The 17,521-nt window shown below is 56.3% G+C and overlaps 1 long non-coding RNA gene across 1 annotated transcript; it reads right to left on the bottom strand.

Moving 5' to 3' along the window:
- Positions 1-956: 956 nt before the first annotated feature.
- On the bottom strand, positions 957-5,206 carry LOC118174584. Its single transcript, XR_004754699.1, has 2 exons — positions 5,082-5,206; positions 957-3,373 (listed from the first exon to the last, which is right to left on the bottom strand). It is a non-coding gene; the product is annotated as an uncharacterized LOC118174584 (long non-coding RNA).
- Positions 5,207-17,521: the final 12,315 nt, after the last annotated feature.

A 17,521-nucleotide genomic window follows, 5' to 3' on the forward strand; every position in this document is an offset into this window, starting at 1 on the left:
GGGAAGAATTCCTCTAACATCAACGAGTTCCAGGTCAGACCTTGAGCCTGAACTAGCAAAAAATCCCATTTTCCTGCCCCATTTCCCCAATGTGCTGGCCCAGGCACGGACCCACCAGCCCCTCCATCAGCCCCAGGGTGCCGGGGCGAGGCCAGCTGTGCCAACATGAACATGTTTTCAGCCAATTTTCCCTTCCACCCTCAGGCAGGGAAGAGGACAGCGGCAGTGGCAGTGACAGTGATTATCTGCATTTCCAGAAAGCCTTCAATAGAGCTGGGCTCCTGCCTGCTCTGCCCAGGCTCCATGGGCACATGGGAGGACCATCTCCCCATCCCAGGGAGACACGGAGAGCCAGCCACCGGCCTGCTGGCACACCCAGCTGGGCACACACTCCCTTCAAGTGACAAAGGGACACGCTGCGAGAGGAAGAAACCATGTGTGGCCTCCAGGAAGGAGGGGGCTGAAGAGGACTTGACCTCACCGCCAGCAGGGAGGGCAGATAAGGATGGAAAACTAGATTACATCCAGCTCACACCATTCAGTCTGTGGGGAAGAGGCTACAGCAGCTGTGCATGAAGGGGCTGCTCACGAGGCCACCAAACACATCCAAGAGCAGGGCCCCTTTTCTGCCCGTCACCCTATAGCCATGACCCAGTTTCCCCGTGGCATTTCTCGACCACGGGCTTTTTCCTTTTTGTCTCCTCGCACACCATTCCCCTCCCTCCCCTCCAGCACCGGCATTTGATATTTACTCTCAGGCTGGGAGGGACAGAGGAGGCTTTTCCTTGTGTTGCCCCTGCATTGTTTCCCGCTGGTATTTGGGAACAAGTGTGACATTCAGGGGAGCCATGGCAGACAAAGCCTGCCTGGAGGTAATCGTACCGCAGGCGGCCGTATCGGGTATCCGCGGACACAGGGCATCCGAGAGCTTTTGACTGTGGCTTTTTTAGGAAGAGCTTTCTCAGCCCGGTATCTCTCAGATTAGGTTTTGTCCCCAGAGGAGCCTGTTGTCTCTCCTTTGTCGTGCAGCTGTGGGAACCCGCGGCACGGCTTGGGCCGGGAGCTTTAGGACAATGCCGAAAGGCACCGGTGCTCCCGACCGGCCCGCCGGGCGGCTCGTCCCGTGGTCCGGAGGGACCTGGTGCCAACAGCTGCTGGCCGGCACTTCCTCTTCTGTACTCAGATGTCCGTAAAAGAGCAGGTATGGATGGAAGCCCTGCGCCCTTGGCAAGCATCCCCTGAGCGTGAGCATGGAGATGGAGAGGGTGAGACACACATGCACTGAGGGACAGAGAGTGATCACCATGTATAAGTGGGGATGGGGAAGAGGATGCATGCCCTCATCCCTGGCTCTGACATCAGCAAGAACTCTAAAAACTCAGTGACAAGTAGGGAAATGCAGGGGAAGGCACAGGGCTGTCTCGTTTTCTCCCCCATGCCCTTTGGCACTGCCATGCACAGAGCTCCCACAGCCCCTCACAAAGCAGGGAGGACACCTGCCTGCGGGGTATGCAGGAGGGACATCAGTCCTCGGGCTGTGCTGCAGCACCAGCTTGTGTGCCAGGTGTCCCATCTGGGGACATGCAGCCCCTTCCAGCACTGGCAGACCTGGCTGCTGCACAACCCTGCCCATCCCAGCTGGGAGGACACTGAGAGCACTGACAAGTCGAAGGAGCCTGCAGCACCTCTCCTTCCCAAAGACATCAGCACCCCTCCCATCCTGATCCCATTAAACTGCCTGATTTACTACAGATGCTGACTGCGTTGAGTCCGTGTGAAGCCACTTGTGGCTTCTCGCTGCTGAGGAGCTGCGTAACCCCGGTGAAGCCTCGCTGATAGAAAGCAGCCTGCGACCCGTCCCTTATCTCCAGCCTTCTCGCACTGACTGATCAGTTCCTCTCCCCTCTCTTTTCTGAGTCTCTGCTCTGGATTCATGCAGACTTTTCATCACTTTTGAAATCCTGGCCCAATAAAACATTAAAGCACTTGAGCATGAATGGGACTGTTTACTTGCTTAAACCTAAACACGGGATGCAGTTGGATCAAGACCTTTCTCTTCCTGCCCAGGGCTTCCTCTGAATGCCTCAGTGTCCTGGCTCCTCTCCTCGGCATCATCTGTGGTTTCTCTCCGCTGCAGCACACTGTCACGGAGAATTTGCAGTTTCCCATTTGTGACACGCTGGTTTTGCCTAAGGTGACAAACGACCTCCTCCCTTCGCGATAAACCGATTTACTCATCCCAGGCTGCCTCTGCGGCTCCCTCACGGCCTGCCCTCGGAGAGGAGGCTTTCGTTTCTGCTCAGCATCTGCACTGCAGCTGCTTGCCATCGACTTTCCCCTGTCGTCTTTAGCGCCCTGCTACCCGCTTGCTATCGTGCTCAGGCTCGTTGCGTTTCCTTTTATTATTCTCAGTTCTCTCAGCCAAGAAGGCTCCTTGGTATGGGTTCTGGGAAGACCAACGCTCTGCCCGGGTGCCCTCGGTGGGTTGGTGTGGGCCAGCACGTTGGGTTTGGTGGGGAATCATGAATGTGAGCATTCTGGGGACAACGGGGCAGGCAGGGGGGGGACACCAGGGGGATCTGTGCCATCCAGGATGGCTCTCCAGGAAGGGGCCAGGACCTCCAGGCGTGCCTCCAGCCAGGAAGGGATGTTTTTGGATGAGCAGAGAAGTCTGTGCCGCAGCTGGGGAGTGCGACAGCAAGGCTGGCGTGAGGCCGCCCGAGGCCGCCTGCCACGGCTTGTGCGAGCGTGCAGCCCGTCGGACGTGGCCCTGGCCAGGGTGTCTGGGAGCGGGTCCAGGCTTCTGCGAGCCGGGCCGGCTGCCGAACACACACATCCTCCACGCGAGGAAAAAGATGTCCTGGCGGGGACACGCAGCGCGCGATGGGCAGGTCCCTGGATGGAGCCACTTCCCTCCAGAACATCTGGAAAACTGCTCCCGTCCTCCGGTAAACAGGCTTCCAGAGGAAGATCTGTACAAGCGTTGTCCTCCCTTTGGGACGTGGTGGAGCCAAGGTAGGAAAATCCAGTGGGATGGGAGGATATCGGCTCTCCGAGAATAACTTACAGCTGTCCTGGAAGCTGGGAGACCTGGAGGGCTGAGGAACGTGCTGGTAACGCTGCAGATGTCATCAGTTCTCTTTATTCTTGGCAAAGGAATGGGGGAAGACGTGGTTTCCATGGGATGATGGGGATAACGGAGGCCCATCTGAAGGCCCAGGCGAGCTCAGCCATTTCTCCCACCTCCGTGGGCACAGACAGGTCTTCAGGCCAGGCTCAGCAGAAATCCTTGAGGAGCTGGCAAAGCCAATCCTCCCCCCCTGCACAGAGGAGGCCTCGGGACTCCCCAGCAATGCAGCATCTCTAAAAATCACTGTATAATAAAAAAAAACTGCATAATAAAAACAACTGCATAATATGAGGACAGGTCATTGCTTTAAGAGCCTGGCAAGAAGACAAAAGAAGAGGTGTCATGGTATGAAGTCCCCTAAGGAAGGGCAAAACTGATCCCAGAGAAGGACCTCACATCTTCCACCCCAGTGCAGGTATTTGGAAGAGGAAGGGGCTGCTTCAGAGCCCCCGCTCCAGAGCAGGGAGCGGCGGTGAGAAAGTGCTGCAGTGCTCGGAGAGCACAGGGAGGTTTTGCCTGAATCTCTGGTAACAATAATTATGTCACAGCTGCTGAGGAGACGGCCCAGAGCTATTTTGCTGGAGATTGCAATCCCAGATATGGATAAATCAGGAAGCTCGAGTCTCTCTGCAGAAAGGGGTTAGCAAGGAGGTTATTCTCCAGCGAGGATGGAGGTGGAGCCTGGCATGGCCCAGCTGGAGGTGACATGGGAAGAGAGAGGCACCTTGGCTCCCCCCAGCCCCCTGTTATCAGGGGACTCGGGATGGGGCAGGAGCACAAGGCAGCTGATTGCAAAGTGCTCCAGGCTCCAATGATAAATGTCACACCTGGTACCACGGAGAGAAAACCAACCAGAGGCACAATTCATGCCAGGGTGAGCGTGATGCTGAGGTCCTGCTCCAGGACCATGCCCAGCCCAGCCCTGCCCAGCAGCCCCAGGCAGGGAAACCTCCAGCGCAGCACAAGGAGGCTCCTCTTAGGAAATCCGGGAGCCTGCTGAGTTCAGCCCTCCTTACAGCACTGAACCATCAAGTCGTAAATCTTTTTTTTTGAGTCATCCTTGGCAAGGGTGCTCTCCACCCAACGCCTTGCTCAGCCCTGTGGTGAGTGTGGTGGCTGGTTTTGGGGTGGATCTCCCCAGTATGGACAAAGGCAGCCCCACAGCAGCCCCCAGGGACCTTGTGAGCCCAGCACTGGGGCTCTGGGTGAAGGGGTCAGCCCTGAGTTCTGGAGGCTTTAAAAAAAAATCACCTACAGGAGCTTGTTTAGGCTGAGAACTCCCAAGCAATCCCAGGGACCTCTCCCCCTCCCCGTGGGACTCGGCGCTGCCTCCTGCGAAATCTCCGAGTGACAAAAGGCTCCTTGGGCTCAGCATCAGCCCCAGCCCCACCGCCCAGGCCGGGGACAGAGGACAGGACCATCTGCTCCAGGGCAAATGAGCCCCGTGGCCAGATGCTCTGCTTCTGTAAAAGCCTTGGAGCCGGTTCATGGGAACAGCTTCGCTCTCCCCCGCTCCCTCCTCCCGCTCCCATTAACCTCTTTACTGCCGCTGATGCGTTCGCGGCAATAGCTGAAGGAGGAGGAGGAGGTGGCGGCGTGCTGGGAGCTGGCCTGACACGGTGGTGTGAAGTTTGCCATCCTGCTTCCCTGCACCGCGGCCGCGGGCCCGGGGAGCCCCTGCCCGGCAGGAGGCCATGGGCAGCACGGGAGGCGCCGCAGGGGTGGCGGGAGGAGGTGGCAGGATTGACACTGGGTTTGGGAAATGGCCCCGCGGGGGTTCCTGCTCCAGCCCATTCCCACGGGCTGCCCCAGCACCAGTCCCCAGGGCCTTTCCCAAGGTTTTCCTTGATGATGGAGTGAGCCGGGATCAGCAGGATGGCCCATTGGCCGCAAAACCCCTCTTCAGCAGGGAATAACTGTTCAGAGATACATCCTATCCTTCCACACTTACCAGCCTTACCTTTTGGGTGTCCTCACCCCCACCATGGAGCACAGCTCTTTTTATTCCCAGCCCTGGCATCCACCAGCACCAGCCCTGATGGTCCCCATCGCTGGGGGAGTGGTGCAGCAGCTGCTAAGGAGGGGAACCAGCACACAGCAACTTGCATCAAGCCACAGGGTTTTACATAGACAGGGTCCCAGAACTCCCCATTGTGCCCCTAGTTGTGAAGAACCCACATAGCCTCTCTATTGTCCCTGTTCAGTGGCAGAAAGGGGATACCAGTGCCATCCGGCAGGGTGCCCCCATGTAGCACCCGGTTCTGGGGACCTGGAGTGCAGGGACACACCGCCTGCACACTGCTCGGCGCTGCAAAGCCCACGGAGCAGCAGGGTGGCAGGTCGGACCCCAGCTGGGCCCAAACCTCCCACAGTCACAGGGCAATGCAGCCTCCACCACAGCATCTGCCTTTCCCCTCCTTTCCCCACGCGTTTCCCACCCCTCTAATCTCATTTCCAGTGACCCAGCCCACCAAGGGTTAATGCCACCAGCTCCGCTGGGCTGTCCCCGGCTGGGACACACACACGTACCCCCCCGCCACATCACAGGTGGGACGCGAGCTTGCGAGGCACGGTGGCCTGCTGGAAAAGACCTTGACTATTGAACCCTGAAAAATCTCCCCCTTTCTGGCAGAGCCTCCCTCGCCCTGGTTCCCACAGGGCTCCGCACCCCCGGAGGGTCACACGCCACGGCCGCATCGCGCCCGGCGCGGTGGGAATCCGATTAGCCACCATCCCCGGCCCTGGGATTGGGCAAAACATGGGCGAGAGAAGGGCCCCGCGCCCTGGAAAAAGCTTTCCCACACTCCGTCCCCCCTTGCGCCGGCGACGGCGGAGGAAATGGTCCATATCTAAATGTGTCCTGATAGCCGCGCTAATCTGGGGCTGGGTGCGCGGCGTGGGGCAGGCTGGCAGGGCACATGGCCCGCGTTCAGCTCGCACAAAGGGATGCTTTCACCCGCTGTCCTGCTCCCGTTTCGCCCGCTGGAGTGGAACAGCAGAGGGGAAAAAGGGACGGCACCGGGGTGCACGGGGGCCTCTCCACGGGGAGGCACCGCACGGGCAGGGCAGCGTGGTGCCGCAGCCACAGCTCTGGAAATGAGGCATGGAAAGGGGCAAAAAGCAGTTTCTGAGGAGAAAAGAGGCGTTTTGCAGTGGTTGTGTTGCAAACTCCATCCCCGGTCCACAGGGATGCTCTGTGGGATGGGATTTCTCTGCTCACTCTGCACCAAAAAAAAAAGTATCAAGAGGAAAAACGTCAGTCAGACAGCAAAAAGAGTTGGCTCAGCTCAACCTGAAACATCCCTCCCACCAAGCCCACAATGATCTGTTCCCTTTTGGGGTCTTTTGCACCTTTTGAACTCTTCTCCTTTTGACACAGAGCGCTGTTCAAATAGGAAAAGCTATTTTGAAATGAAGAAGCCATAAATGTTTTGTTTTGAAAAATGTTGAAACAAGATGTTTCGACATCTTCCAAATGATTTCCCTCACTCGTTTTGGCTGAAGCCCTGCATTTGCATTTGACCTGAATTTGCACATTGTTGGTTCCCCACAAAAGGGCACATTTTTTTGTGAACTCAGTCCTGTTCACCAGCTCTGGGGCCAAGCTTCTGTAAGCAGAAGTTTTCACAATGATGGACTAAGGGGCTGGTCTGGATAAAGGTGAAGATCCTCTTAAATCATGCCTCTTAGCCCCACAAAGTTCCTCTTTCCTCTTCCCCCTTTTTTTCTGTGCTGCCTGTTCTCTTTTTGCCTCCACGCTTTGACCAGCCTTTCACCTAAGACTCTTTCTTCTGCAAACTGCTTTTTTCTTTGATGCATGTAGTGAACAAATGCTGCTGCCAGGTTGGCATTCACATTCCTGGAGCTGATTCCCTAGCCCCGGAGAGCCCAGAAAAGTGTAAAGCCCAACTCCAGGATGGGGTAAACTCCCCTTGGGGACCACCCTGGGCCACCAGAGAACATCCCCAGTGCTGGGTAAAGGAAAATTTCCACCTGGGAAAGAAGTGCCCAAACCTCAGCCCTGCTCCCCAAGGCTCCAGGGACACCTGGGCTCGGGTGCGAGGGAGCAGTAGGGTGGATGGGCTGGCACATTGTGGGGCTGCCGGATGAGAGCATCCCTCGCCTGCTGTCCCATCAGTTCACATCAGCAGCAAAGTCCCCACCCTTGCTCCGAGCCCCATCACGCAGCTCCCTGCCACCATGGGGTGACTTTCCCCACCTCACCAGTGCCCGGCTCCACACCGGGTGAGAAAACCCCAGCATCTGGAGCTGGGAAAGCACTGACCTTCCCCATTTCCACTGCAAAGAGCAGGGAGCGAGGGGAGGCAGCCTGTGTGTGCCTGGCAAATCCTCCGCCATCCTCTTTCTGGGCCCTGTCGAAATGTGCCTGTTTTAACTTGTCTGCATGTCTCACTGGGGAGATGGACTGGAAAACACCAGGCGGATCCAAGCAGCTCACTCCACAGGGAAAGCTTTCAGCACATAATAGTCTTGGGCTTGTTTGATGCCTGGTGCAAGATGCAGTTGAATAAAAACATGTAGAAGGAGCTTGAATAGTAAAGGGCATCTCGAGAAACAAGCGGCCTTTTCTTCCCTCGTCCGCTGCAGAAGCTGCCCTGGAGCTGCTGTGTGTGCGGGGCGAGGGGCTGGCTCCCGTTTAATCTCAGGATGAAGGCTGCCACTAGAAATGAAAGTAAATATCTAATTCCTCCAATTCTTCCCCTGTTTCTATGGGGACCACGAATTGAATTAACCACAACTCCGATGCCCTGCACGCCACAAGGCTGCCTGGGTTAATATTATGGGCATCTCTGTGTGTGTCGCTCCTGGGAGCACTTCTTGGTTTGACTCCCAGAGCTTGCCAAAAGCCCTCGAAGGACACGTGGTGCAACCCGGCGTCATTGGCACACAAACCATGCCCACGTTTCCCACACGGGACAGACTGGGAGAGCAGGAGCTACCAAAACTGCATTCCTTGCTGCAGCGCGCAGACTGGGTGGAAAACTCATACATAGGGAAATTCCAGAGAAGAAAGGGGAGAGAACAACCCTATTTATTTTTCATGGGGCTTCCCTTGGAAAGCCCACAGAGATGGAACCGGTGCAATCCCCACTACTTCTGCCTCGTGCACCACGGCTTGGTGGGAGGCAGCGGGGCTGGCGCGGGAAGCATCTGCAGTCTCCCCCATGCAAGGCGGGCTCCTGGCTGCACCCCAAATGTACCCAAATTTACCCAAACTCCTCATCTGCAGGCACCGTGAGCTGCACGGGGACTGCGGGGAGACCCGTGGCAGGGAGCTGGCCCAGGCGTAGGAAATCCAGCTGTCGGGGCTCCAGCGTGCACGCCCGTCCCTGCCCCGCGGCACCTTTTTCTGGTGTGCATTCATGTTTCAGACGGCGCTGATCCTGCCGGCCAGCCCCTACCTGCCAGCATCTGTCAGACGCCGCAGCAAAGAGTAGCCCCAAGGCACGAACAGCCCGCCACGGGGGCCGCACCTACATCCACCTCCGTGATGCAACGCCTTGCTGCGCAGCTGCTCGCCTCGCTGCCAACAGCCCCCGCGGCTCCGCCGGAGAACGGGGCTCCGAGCTCGCCTCCGAAATAGGAGCCTGGCACCTGCCCAGCTGTGTGCTCAGCCCCGGCTTTGAAAGAGAAATCTCAGCAAAAGCCAGCAAAAGCCTTCTCCTGCCCCGGGGAGAGGCAGCGGGGTGAGGAGCAACTCTCGTGGCGCGGAACAGGGTGTTCTCCCGGGGATGGCACTGCGGTGTGGGAGCATGGGCGTCAGGATTTTTCCCCTGAGAGGACCTCAATGCATTGTCAGGGTGCTTCCAGGGATTACAAATTACTGGCTTTTCTTTCTACTTGGACTTTTGCCTCAATTCACTGCCTGTAAGCAGTGCCCCAACAGGGCTATAAGGAGCATCGGACCTCTAGGCAGCGCCTCATCCCTTGTGCATGTCACACACCATGGTCACCAAGAGGCTTCACCTGAGCCACCTGAGTGAGGAAGACAAAAATGATGGGACCCTTCAGGGGATCTGCTGCTCTGCTCCTGGGTGTTGGGAACTTGCCTTCTTCTAAGGGCTGGATACGAAATGAGAAGCTCAGGGGACAAGGCTTGACCTGGTCAGATAAAAGCAGGAGGGATGGACGATACAAAAGACTCGTCCCCATGTCCCCACAGCTGCTGGCAGGGAGAAGTGGACACCCCAGCTCGGGTGCTGGGTCAGGGACGGCCACCCCATCTACTTCATGGGGACCCCAAGGAGATGTGGTGGGAGGCTGAGCTGTGCCCTGGTCACACAGCCTGCTGTCACCGGCTGTCACCACGGGGCTGTGAGCACCACATCAGCTGTGCCGCTGATTTGTGCTGCGTGCGAGAGCAGCTGCCAGCTGCCAAATAAAAGGACAGCCCGGTCAGGGTCAGATTTTACCATCCAGGTCCTGATAAGCGCTGGTGCGGGATGGCTGTGCTGCTGTGCTGCCAATGGAGCCCAGCGGGCTGCACCGCTGTTACTGCTCACGTACCTGGGAGAAGCACCAAAACCACCGCAGAAAACAAATATACTTGCCCGAGGACGTGGGACACACGGACCCCGAAGGACATCTTTGGGGGCCAGCCGAGGAGGAAGAGCCATCTGGCAGCCCCGGGTGTCTTGACCTCGTCTGGAAGGACTCACCTCTCCGGCTCATCTGGAGGGTTTATTTGTCCCTGGGTGCTTCCCATTGGAAAACGCAGACCCTCATTCCCATTCCCGAGCTCCCCAGGGAGCTGGAGGATTCCTTCGCTGTTTTTACAGTTTGCGTCGCTTCCCTTCTCCCTGTTTTCCTTCTCCTCTTATCCGTGACACGAAGCTTAACCAAACCCAGAGGAGGGGAGAGGAGAGGGGAAACAAAGCCCTGCCTCTGACTCCCTGCTCCCACACGATCTCTGGGCACAGAGGCACATTTTTGTGTGCCCCACAGGGTGTGGGGGCAGGAGGGCTGGCTGCGTGACTCCCTGTTCTTCACCTTTTCCATGGGACTTCCCCATCTCCTCATCTGGGCTCCGACCAGGAGCCCCTGGCTCCGAGGGGTGTTTTTTTCTGGGATGGTTTGACTTGTGCAGGAGGTAGATATCAATAAATGGGGTTTCTTCCCTCTCTGCTGTCTCAGGTTAGGTATTAGGATAGCAGGAGCGGTTATTGCCAAAGAAACCCATCAGCTGCTCTCATCGAGCTGCAGCTTGGTGGTTCTGAAGCACATTCGCAGCCTGCCTGCTGCACCTTGCCTGGAAGCTGGCACCCTCTTGGATCATGTGCTGGGAATTTAGCTGAGGATCTCCAAAGTTCCTTTTTGTTTTGTTTTTCAAACTGTTTAGCCAGGGGCTCCCATTGTGACTCCGATCCCTGTGGGACACGGAGAACCAGGTGTCTGCTCAGGCTGGGTCTGGCACGCAGCGATGCTGCTGGTTTTGGGACAGGTACGGGTGAGGCTGGCACGGAGACACCGCACAGCTAAAATGTACCCAGTGCCTCTGCTGAGGCTTGGGGACAAAGGGGACAGCTCTCCTGGGAACAGCCCCAGCTCAAGGGCCATAAATCACAGGCACTGGGAACAACAAAGGCGCTCGTTGGATGGGGTGGGGGCAAGAGGCATTGCTCGGGGCTGCCTGGATTTATGGCACCCTCTGGCTCCTTTAGCAATGGACGCATTCGACATAGGACTCAAAGCAACAGCCTTAGAGGGGAAGATAAAAGGCTGGGAGAAAAGAAAGGATCATCTTTTTTCTCTCTCTCTCTCTCTTTTTTTTTTTTTTTTTTTTTTAAATCAGCGGAGGGAGAGGAGGAACCATGGCAACGCCACCTCCTCGGGCAGGCGGCAGAGGCCCTGCGCTCACCATCCTACCCCGCTCGCACCATCCTCATCCAGCCTCAGCCTCCAGCACCCAAGCATCACGCACCCACTGCCCATGCTGCCCGACCTGTTGGCAGGAGAAACCCTTCCCAAGGACAGGATCAACCATGGCTCTGGCTCCCCAGAGCATTGCAGGAGGCGGCGGAGGCAAGGGAAGGCAGGAGGAGGGCAACCCTGTTAACAAACCTCTGCTAAACAAGCTGCCGGGGGCTCCACGAGCAGAGCCGATGGCCTCATTGATATTGAAATCAGGTGCAATCCATCACGGGGGAACAGGGCCCTTTCAGGGTTGGCTGAAAAGAGCCACTCTCAAAGGGAGGGGGAAAAACTTGTCCAGGGGAAGGGCGAACCAAAGCGTGGCAGGTGTGGTATGGAGAGGGATGCTGTCGGCGCCGGGCCGTGATTCATTGCCGAGCGGCGCCGTGCCATCACGGGGAGGGTGCAGAGTCCCCACGGGAGGAGTTGGAGTGACCCAGCCAGTGCTGGGAGAGGAGATGGCCATGGTGAAGCCATAGGGAGCCTGAGCTCCTTCCAGCTGTGCATGAGTGAAAACCCAGCTCTGCACTCTCACCCATGGGTGCTGCGGATCCTGGTGAAAGAGAGTGAAAAGCTGCCAGGCAAAGGCCCAGGAGGTGTCATTAAACCATTCCAGTCAGCATCACCGAGCTCCTGGGGCTGCCCCCAGACCCAGGGGTGACACCAAGGCTTCCCTGGGGCATCCCCATGCAGGGACAGAGCGCAGACCACAAATGCCCTTGAACTCGAGGTACGCACCCATCTGTGGATCACGCTCGGTGTTTGAAAAAACAAAAAAGAAAACATAACACAAAGTGAAACTACCTTTGGTTTCCTCAGTCTCAAACCAACTTTCCACCCAGCTCGAGGGCCACCTCTGGCTTCTGCAGGTCTGCAAGTGCCGGGGACCGGCTTCTGCTGGGGCTGCTTCAAAGCAGCACCGGTGGGAGGAGATGGGACCAGTGCATCGCAGATGGGACCAGGCCCTGAGCTCCCCCAAATCTCCCCTTCTCCTGCTGCTGCAGATGCAGCGTGGGCTCAGAAGGCAGCCCCACAGGGTGCTGCCTTTCCACATACGTGGGGGGGTCAGCCCGGAGTCAGCCCTCCCCAGCCGGTGTTGTTAAAGCCGAGCGATGCCAAATCTGTCCCCACGTCCCAGCGCTCAGCCTTTGGCCCCGGCTCCCTGCACCTGGACACAATCACGGAGCCATCCGGGGAATGGGAAAAAGCCATCACGATGCACTTCACCACCAGCTGCTGTTTATTTACCCGGGGTCCTTCCTACCCAGGACAGACCGAGGAGGGGGGACGAGGTGCTTCCCACCCGCTCTGGGGATGATGTGGGGCGCGGGGGATGCTCTGACGGCCGGGGGGAGCTGTGGAAGGACCACGGCAGGTTTGAACTTTCCCAGCACAGCACAGCAGCCTGGAGGAAGCCCACATCTGTGTGCGGGGAGCCAGGCCAGCACCGGTGCCTGCGGGGGCGGGCAGGGAGGAAGCAAGCTGTGGGGCTGCAGCCCCACGCTACCCCGCGGAGGCGGGGGGCGTTTGCAAAAAAATTGCATTCTTCTCTGCTTTTCTTCCCTCGTTTTTTTTTTTTTTTTTTTTTTTTTTTTAATCTTCCCCCAGAAGAAAGCCATACAAGCTCTGGAGTTAATTAAGCAATGGACAGAAGGGCTGGGATGTGCTGGCTGCAGCTATGAAAGCAATTCTGCTCTGAGGGGAAAACAATTTGGCTTCTCAAAGGCTTCCCCTTTTGCAGAGCCACGCTCTGCATCATCCGTGGGTCGGACCCAGGGGCTGGGGGGGGCTGCTCTGCACCCCACAGGGCACCCCCCATGCTCCCCACACCTGGGGCTGACGGGGGGACTGGGGCTGAGCTCGGCTCCAGCGCTGCCGTGGGGTTTGCGGTGCAGCAGATGCCAGGACTCTGCCAGCTCCTTGCCAAGAGGACTTGGCTGTGTCACGCTGCCACTTCGTGCCTTTTGCCTGCTGTGTGTAAACTGTAAAGAGTTTTTTGTCAGAGCAGCTATGTACTGTGCCCTGCACCACAGAGCATTAGTGAGCCTTGCAATACTCCCACTGAAAACAGTGAACCAAGTGGTAGATGAGATAGGAACCCCCAAGGGAATCTCCTCCTGTAGCCTTGGGGTTCGGGGATTTGTCCGAGGACCCTGGCCCTGGCACCCCCGAGCAGGCAGGCATCCCTCGCAGGAAGGAACAGCATCCTAGGCTACATCTGTGCCATTGTGCTCGGCTGAATGATGGGAAGAGGAGTGAAGGGGAGAATTAAATTTGCACCCTGATCCGGGAGATTAGTTTCCCCTTATTGTTGTAGGAATAATTAAAAATCGTTGGCTCCATTGTTCCTCCTCACCTCCTCATAACCCACTCACTGTATTCGCCTCCCCAACCTCCTCCTGGTAATTACACAAGGCAGTGTGGTTTTATGGCCCTGCAACTTCACTGTGAATGTGGGCTCCTCCACTGTGCCACCCTGCCTTTCCACTCCACCATTTGCTTGCCCAGAGGGAGATGGGTCCCCATGGAGCAATGTGGGGCAGGGACAGACACCCACGTTACCCTAAGTGACCGAGAGCAGGTCTCAAGGGGACAGAGCCACCTCCACGTGATGCTCTCCCAGGCTTATCATGTCATCAGCTTAATAACCAGATGCTTTATTCCCTAAAGCTTGCTCCACTGCCCAGCCTGACACGTACTGCTTTGCTGTGCATCACTTTGGCTCTACGGCACCATGGATCACTTTGACTCTGTGTTACCTTCACGGCCCTATAAATACCCTGGGAGAAAATCACAGAGAAAGCCACCTTGATCTGCAGCCAGCTCCATCCCCAGCCCTGCAGCTGCCCCCCACACACAACAGAGCCCTGAAGCCCACTTCCCAGGGGGGACAAGCCCGGGACAGGCACACTCCAGCCCCGGGGACCGACGGCGTGATCCTGATGGGAAGCCTGAGATGAAGGCTGCCAGCCCAGCCAGCCCTTCGGGCCACCTTACACAAACAAACACAGGGCCTGGGCTGGCGGGGGCTCACAGGCAGTGACCGGTGGCAGTTTATCAGGTCACTGGGCCCCCACGGCTGCCATCTGCCACTGCAACCTGTGGGTCCCCTGGGGACAGGGGGATGCTGCGCGGGGGGGACCCCAACAGGACGGGGATAGGGGGACGGGGATCGGGATACAGCGTATTCTGGAGGAATAAATGTGAAAATAAACCTCGCCAGACTTATTTTTAGCCTTGCTGCTGATGCTGGGACTATTTAGAGGCTGGCTGACACCGCAGTCTGGGGCTCTGCGACGAGCCCCAGTTATCTTCTGCTTTGTCCCGGGATCGTAAAACTTGGTGGGAGAGAGAGGATCTTTTCTGTGCACTGGTCAAGGACCCCATGCCTAGGATGCCTGAGCCCTTTGGTGTAGCAAACAATAAATAGAACTAGTGATTTGCCAAGAATTTACTTTCTGATATGAGCTGTCCAGCTGTGAAAACGGGGAGAAGGAAATCCAGAGGGAGTGGGCTGCCCAGGCATGGGCTTGGGACAGCCTAAGGTGGCTCACCAGATGATAAGGCAGAGGTTAGAATTGTTTTGCAGATCCACACGGTCAATGTTAGTGAAAAACAGCCTTTGTGGAAATGAAATGAGAGTCAAGGAGGAAGAGGAGGTGTCAGGGTCTTGTCATGGAGGTGCTGGACATGTAGATGGGGTGGCTGTGTTTGAGTGATGATGGGAAATGCAAGAAACCCTGCATGCTCCCACAAATGGAGGGGACATTTCCCTTCCATTCTCACAGGGCACAAGCAGACCCAGGACAAGTCCCAGCTTTATGGAGCGGGGTCAGAGGAGAGAGACCTGGCGGCACAGCGCTGCGCGGCAAAGCAGGAGCTCTCACATGTCAGGCTGTGCAGCAAAGCAAGTTTTAGGGAAACAAACCCAAAGCATTTTTAATGCTTTTAAACCTTCTCTGTAAGAAGGTCTGACAGGGCGAACACATGCAGACCCATAAATAAGCCGTAATAGCTGAAGCCCCATTGTGTAGGAAATGGCTCGCAGCACACCACAGCTACTCATGGTTAACAATGCGAGGAAAGTCACTGCACACATTTTTTATCCTTTGACACAAAGTGCAGCTGCAGGAATACCTCATGCATGATCTTAATAAAAAGCAATCATGTTTCCTCTGCTCCATGCAGTTGAGAACGAACCCGTGGAGATAACGGGCCCAGGCTCACAGTGATAAACACGTCAAGATAATTAAAATTATGTCTTTCTTCTAACAGAAAGGGCAAGATCCTCATCTGCTGTAGGCTGATGTAGCTCCGCACAGTCACTGCTGCTTGCCCCACTGGAGACCGAGCCCACAGCAATGAGATGGGAGCCAGCAACCAGGCTCTGCGAAGGCAGCGTGGTCAGAGAGGTCGCTCTTTGGTTGCGCATGCCAAATTCTCATCTTTCCCCATCCAAAATAAATCCGGGATTTTTGTCTGTGTGTACAGATGTCATCTGGGAGCCCGTCTGAAGGCAGACAAGCTGCCTGTGCCAAAGCAAAAGAGGAGCTAGCTTTCAGGGCGACAGGGGAAGCACAAAGGGCTGGGTGCTAAGGGAAAGATCCACGTGAATTTTTCAAAGTGGGGATGGTGCCAGAGCAGGCAGGGAGGTTGTTGCAGGCAGCAGGGACTGCGGGGTCACACACATGCTTGGGAAAGCCTGGGGACAGCTTTTGTCGGGATGAGAAACCAAAGTCTGCAGGACTGCCAAGGGCTCCTGGAGGATTTGCTGGCAGGGAGAGGTGCTGGCAAGTGGCAGCCCGGAGGAACAAGGCCGGAGGAGGCTCCTGCAGCAGGAGGGGCGAGCAGGCAGCGCTTCCCTGCAGAGCAGGAGCAGGAGCATGCACGGGGCTGGTGTCGGGGCTTGTCGGCACATAGGAGCCGCGTGAAGCTGCTATTGTGGAGTAAAATATGCTGGAATGTGGACACGCCTATTCCAGAATAAAGCTGTTTTTTCCTAATTTAACTTAATCCACTATTTGTTTTTATTATTTTTATCATCATCAGATTCAGCTAATTTGGAAAAGCTGTTCCAATTAATATCCCTGCATAGACAAGCAGTTACACGCTGGAAAGCCCTTGTTTGTTCGGTGGCAGCCTGACCAGCAGCTTCTATTCATTTCAAAACCACCTCCTTTCTTCTTTTCTCCTCTGACCATTTTTTCTACTTTGTCTCATCAGACCACGAGAGGAACAGGAGTGGGAATTTTTCTGGGAGCATGGAGCCTGGTAGCCCTGGTTAGGGGAGGGAGAGCAGCAAAAAAGTGCTATTAAAAGAAGAAAAGGCAAGAGTCTCAGGAGAGTCAGTCCAGAGCAATGATCAAGGAGGCTACAATGACCTCATGGATGGCCACCAGGGATATGACATGAGGTAGTGTCGGCAATCCCTTCTTTCTAGGCTATTTAAGCCTTGGGTAATGCGTGACCTGAGACCTCTGCAGGGTTCCGAGGCTGGAGCGGGCAGTCAGGGTGTCCCACATCACCTGCTGGGTTGTTCACATTGGTGAGACCCATGGCTGGTGTTCCTCCAGCCTTTGCCAGAGCTTGTCTTTTTTCCAACTTCTTCCTCTTCTTCCATCCCTTTGTTTTCAGTCTCTGCTGTCTCCACACCCCTGTTCCCCCATGGCCTTTCTCTTTGGCACTTCAGAGACTTGGCTTGTCCTCCTCCCAGCTGGCAAAGGCTGGGCGGCCACAGTTACGCATTCATCTCCAGAAGCAACCTGAAAAGGGTCCAGTCTGTTGTCCCCTGTGGTCTGGGCAATGACGCCAGTGCCAGCAGAAAGCCAAGTGTCCCCGTTGCTTGTATGGCACAACAGTGGCAGAAAGCCAGCAGGCTAAAAACCCAGTCTTCTGCCAGATGTTGGGTGTACCTAAAGAGATAGATGACAGCACAAGGAAGGGCAGCCAGATTTTCTCATTTCCAAGCAATTCCTATGCTCATGGGGTCTCTTTCTCTCCTAGGGCTTGATCTTGAGAAACACCAAACTCCTTAAAACCTCAGCGCAGGACCTTCGGGAGCTGTTTCAGAGCACACCCAGGTTATCATTTTGGTATGCTGCCACTCTTCTTCCCTCTCACCACTGAGAAGGCTGTGCTCAGGGAGAGCTCATGGAGAATTCCCCATGCCCAGCCTCTGGTGAGCCTAAAAATGAAGTCTTCTGCCCCACCAATGTATTTGCTGCCCCTAACACAAGTCTTGCTGGAGCTGCACCTCCGTGCTGACAAAACCTGGTACTCTGCAAGACAACAACAACCAGCCTCGAGAAAAGGGATGTGCTGCCAGCCCCCCTCCCTCCTGCTGCCCTTGTCTGTGCGGTCCTGATTTCCGTACGAAGGTTCAGATCTGCAAGTTGTATTTGCGACCATAAACCAGAGATTAGTTCTTATCTCTGGCAGGCAGCACGAGCAGGCACCAGC

The sequence above is a fragment of the Oxyura jamaicensis genome, chromosome 14, assembly GCF_011077185.1.
Source record: "Oxyura jamaicensis isolate SHBP4307 breed ruddy duck chromosome 14, BPBGC_Ojam_1.0, whole genome shotgun sequence".
Classification (NCBI taxonomy): Eukaryota; Metazoa; Chordata; class Aves; order Anseriformes; family Anatidae; genus Oxyura; species Oxyura jamaicensis.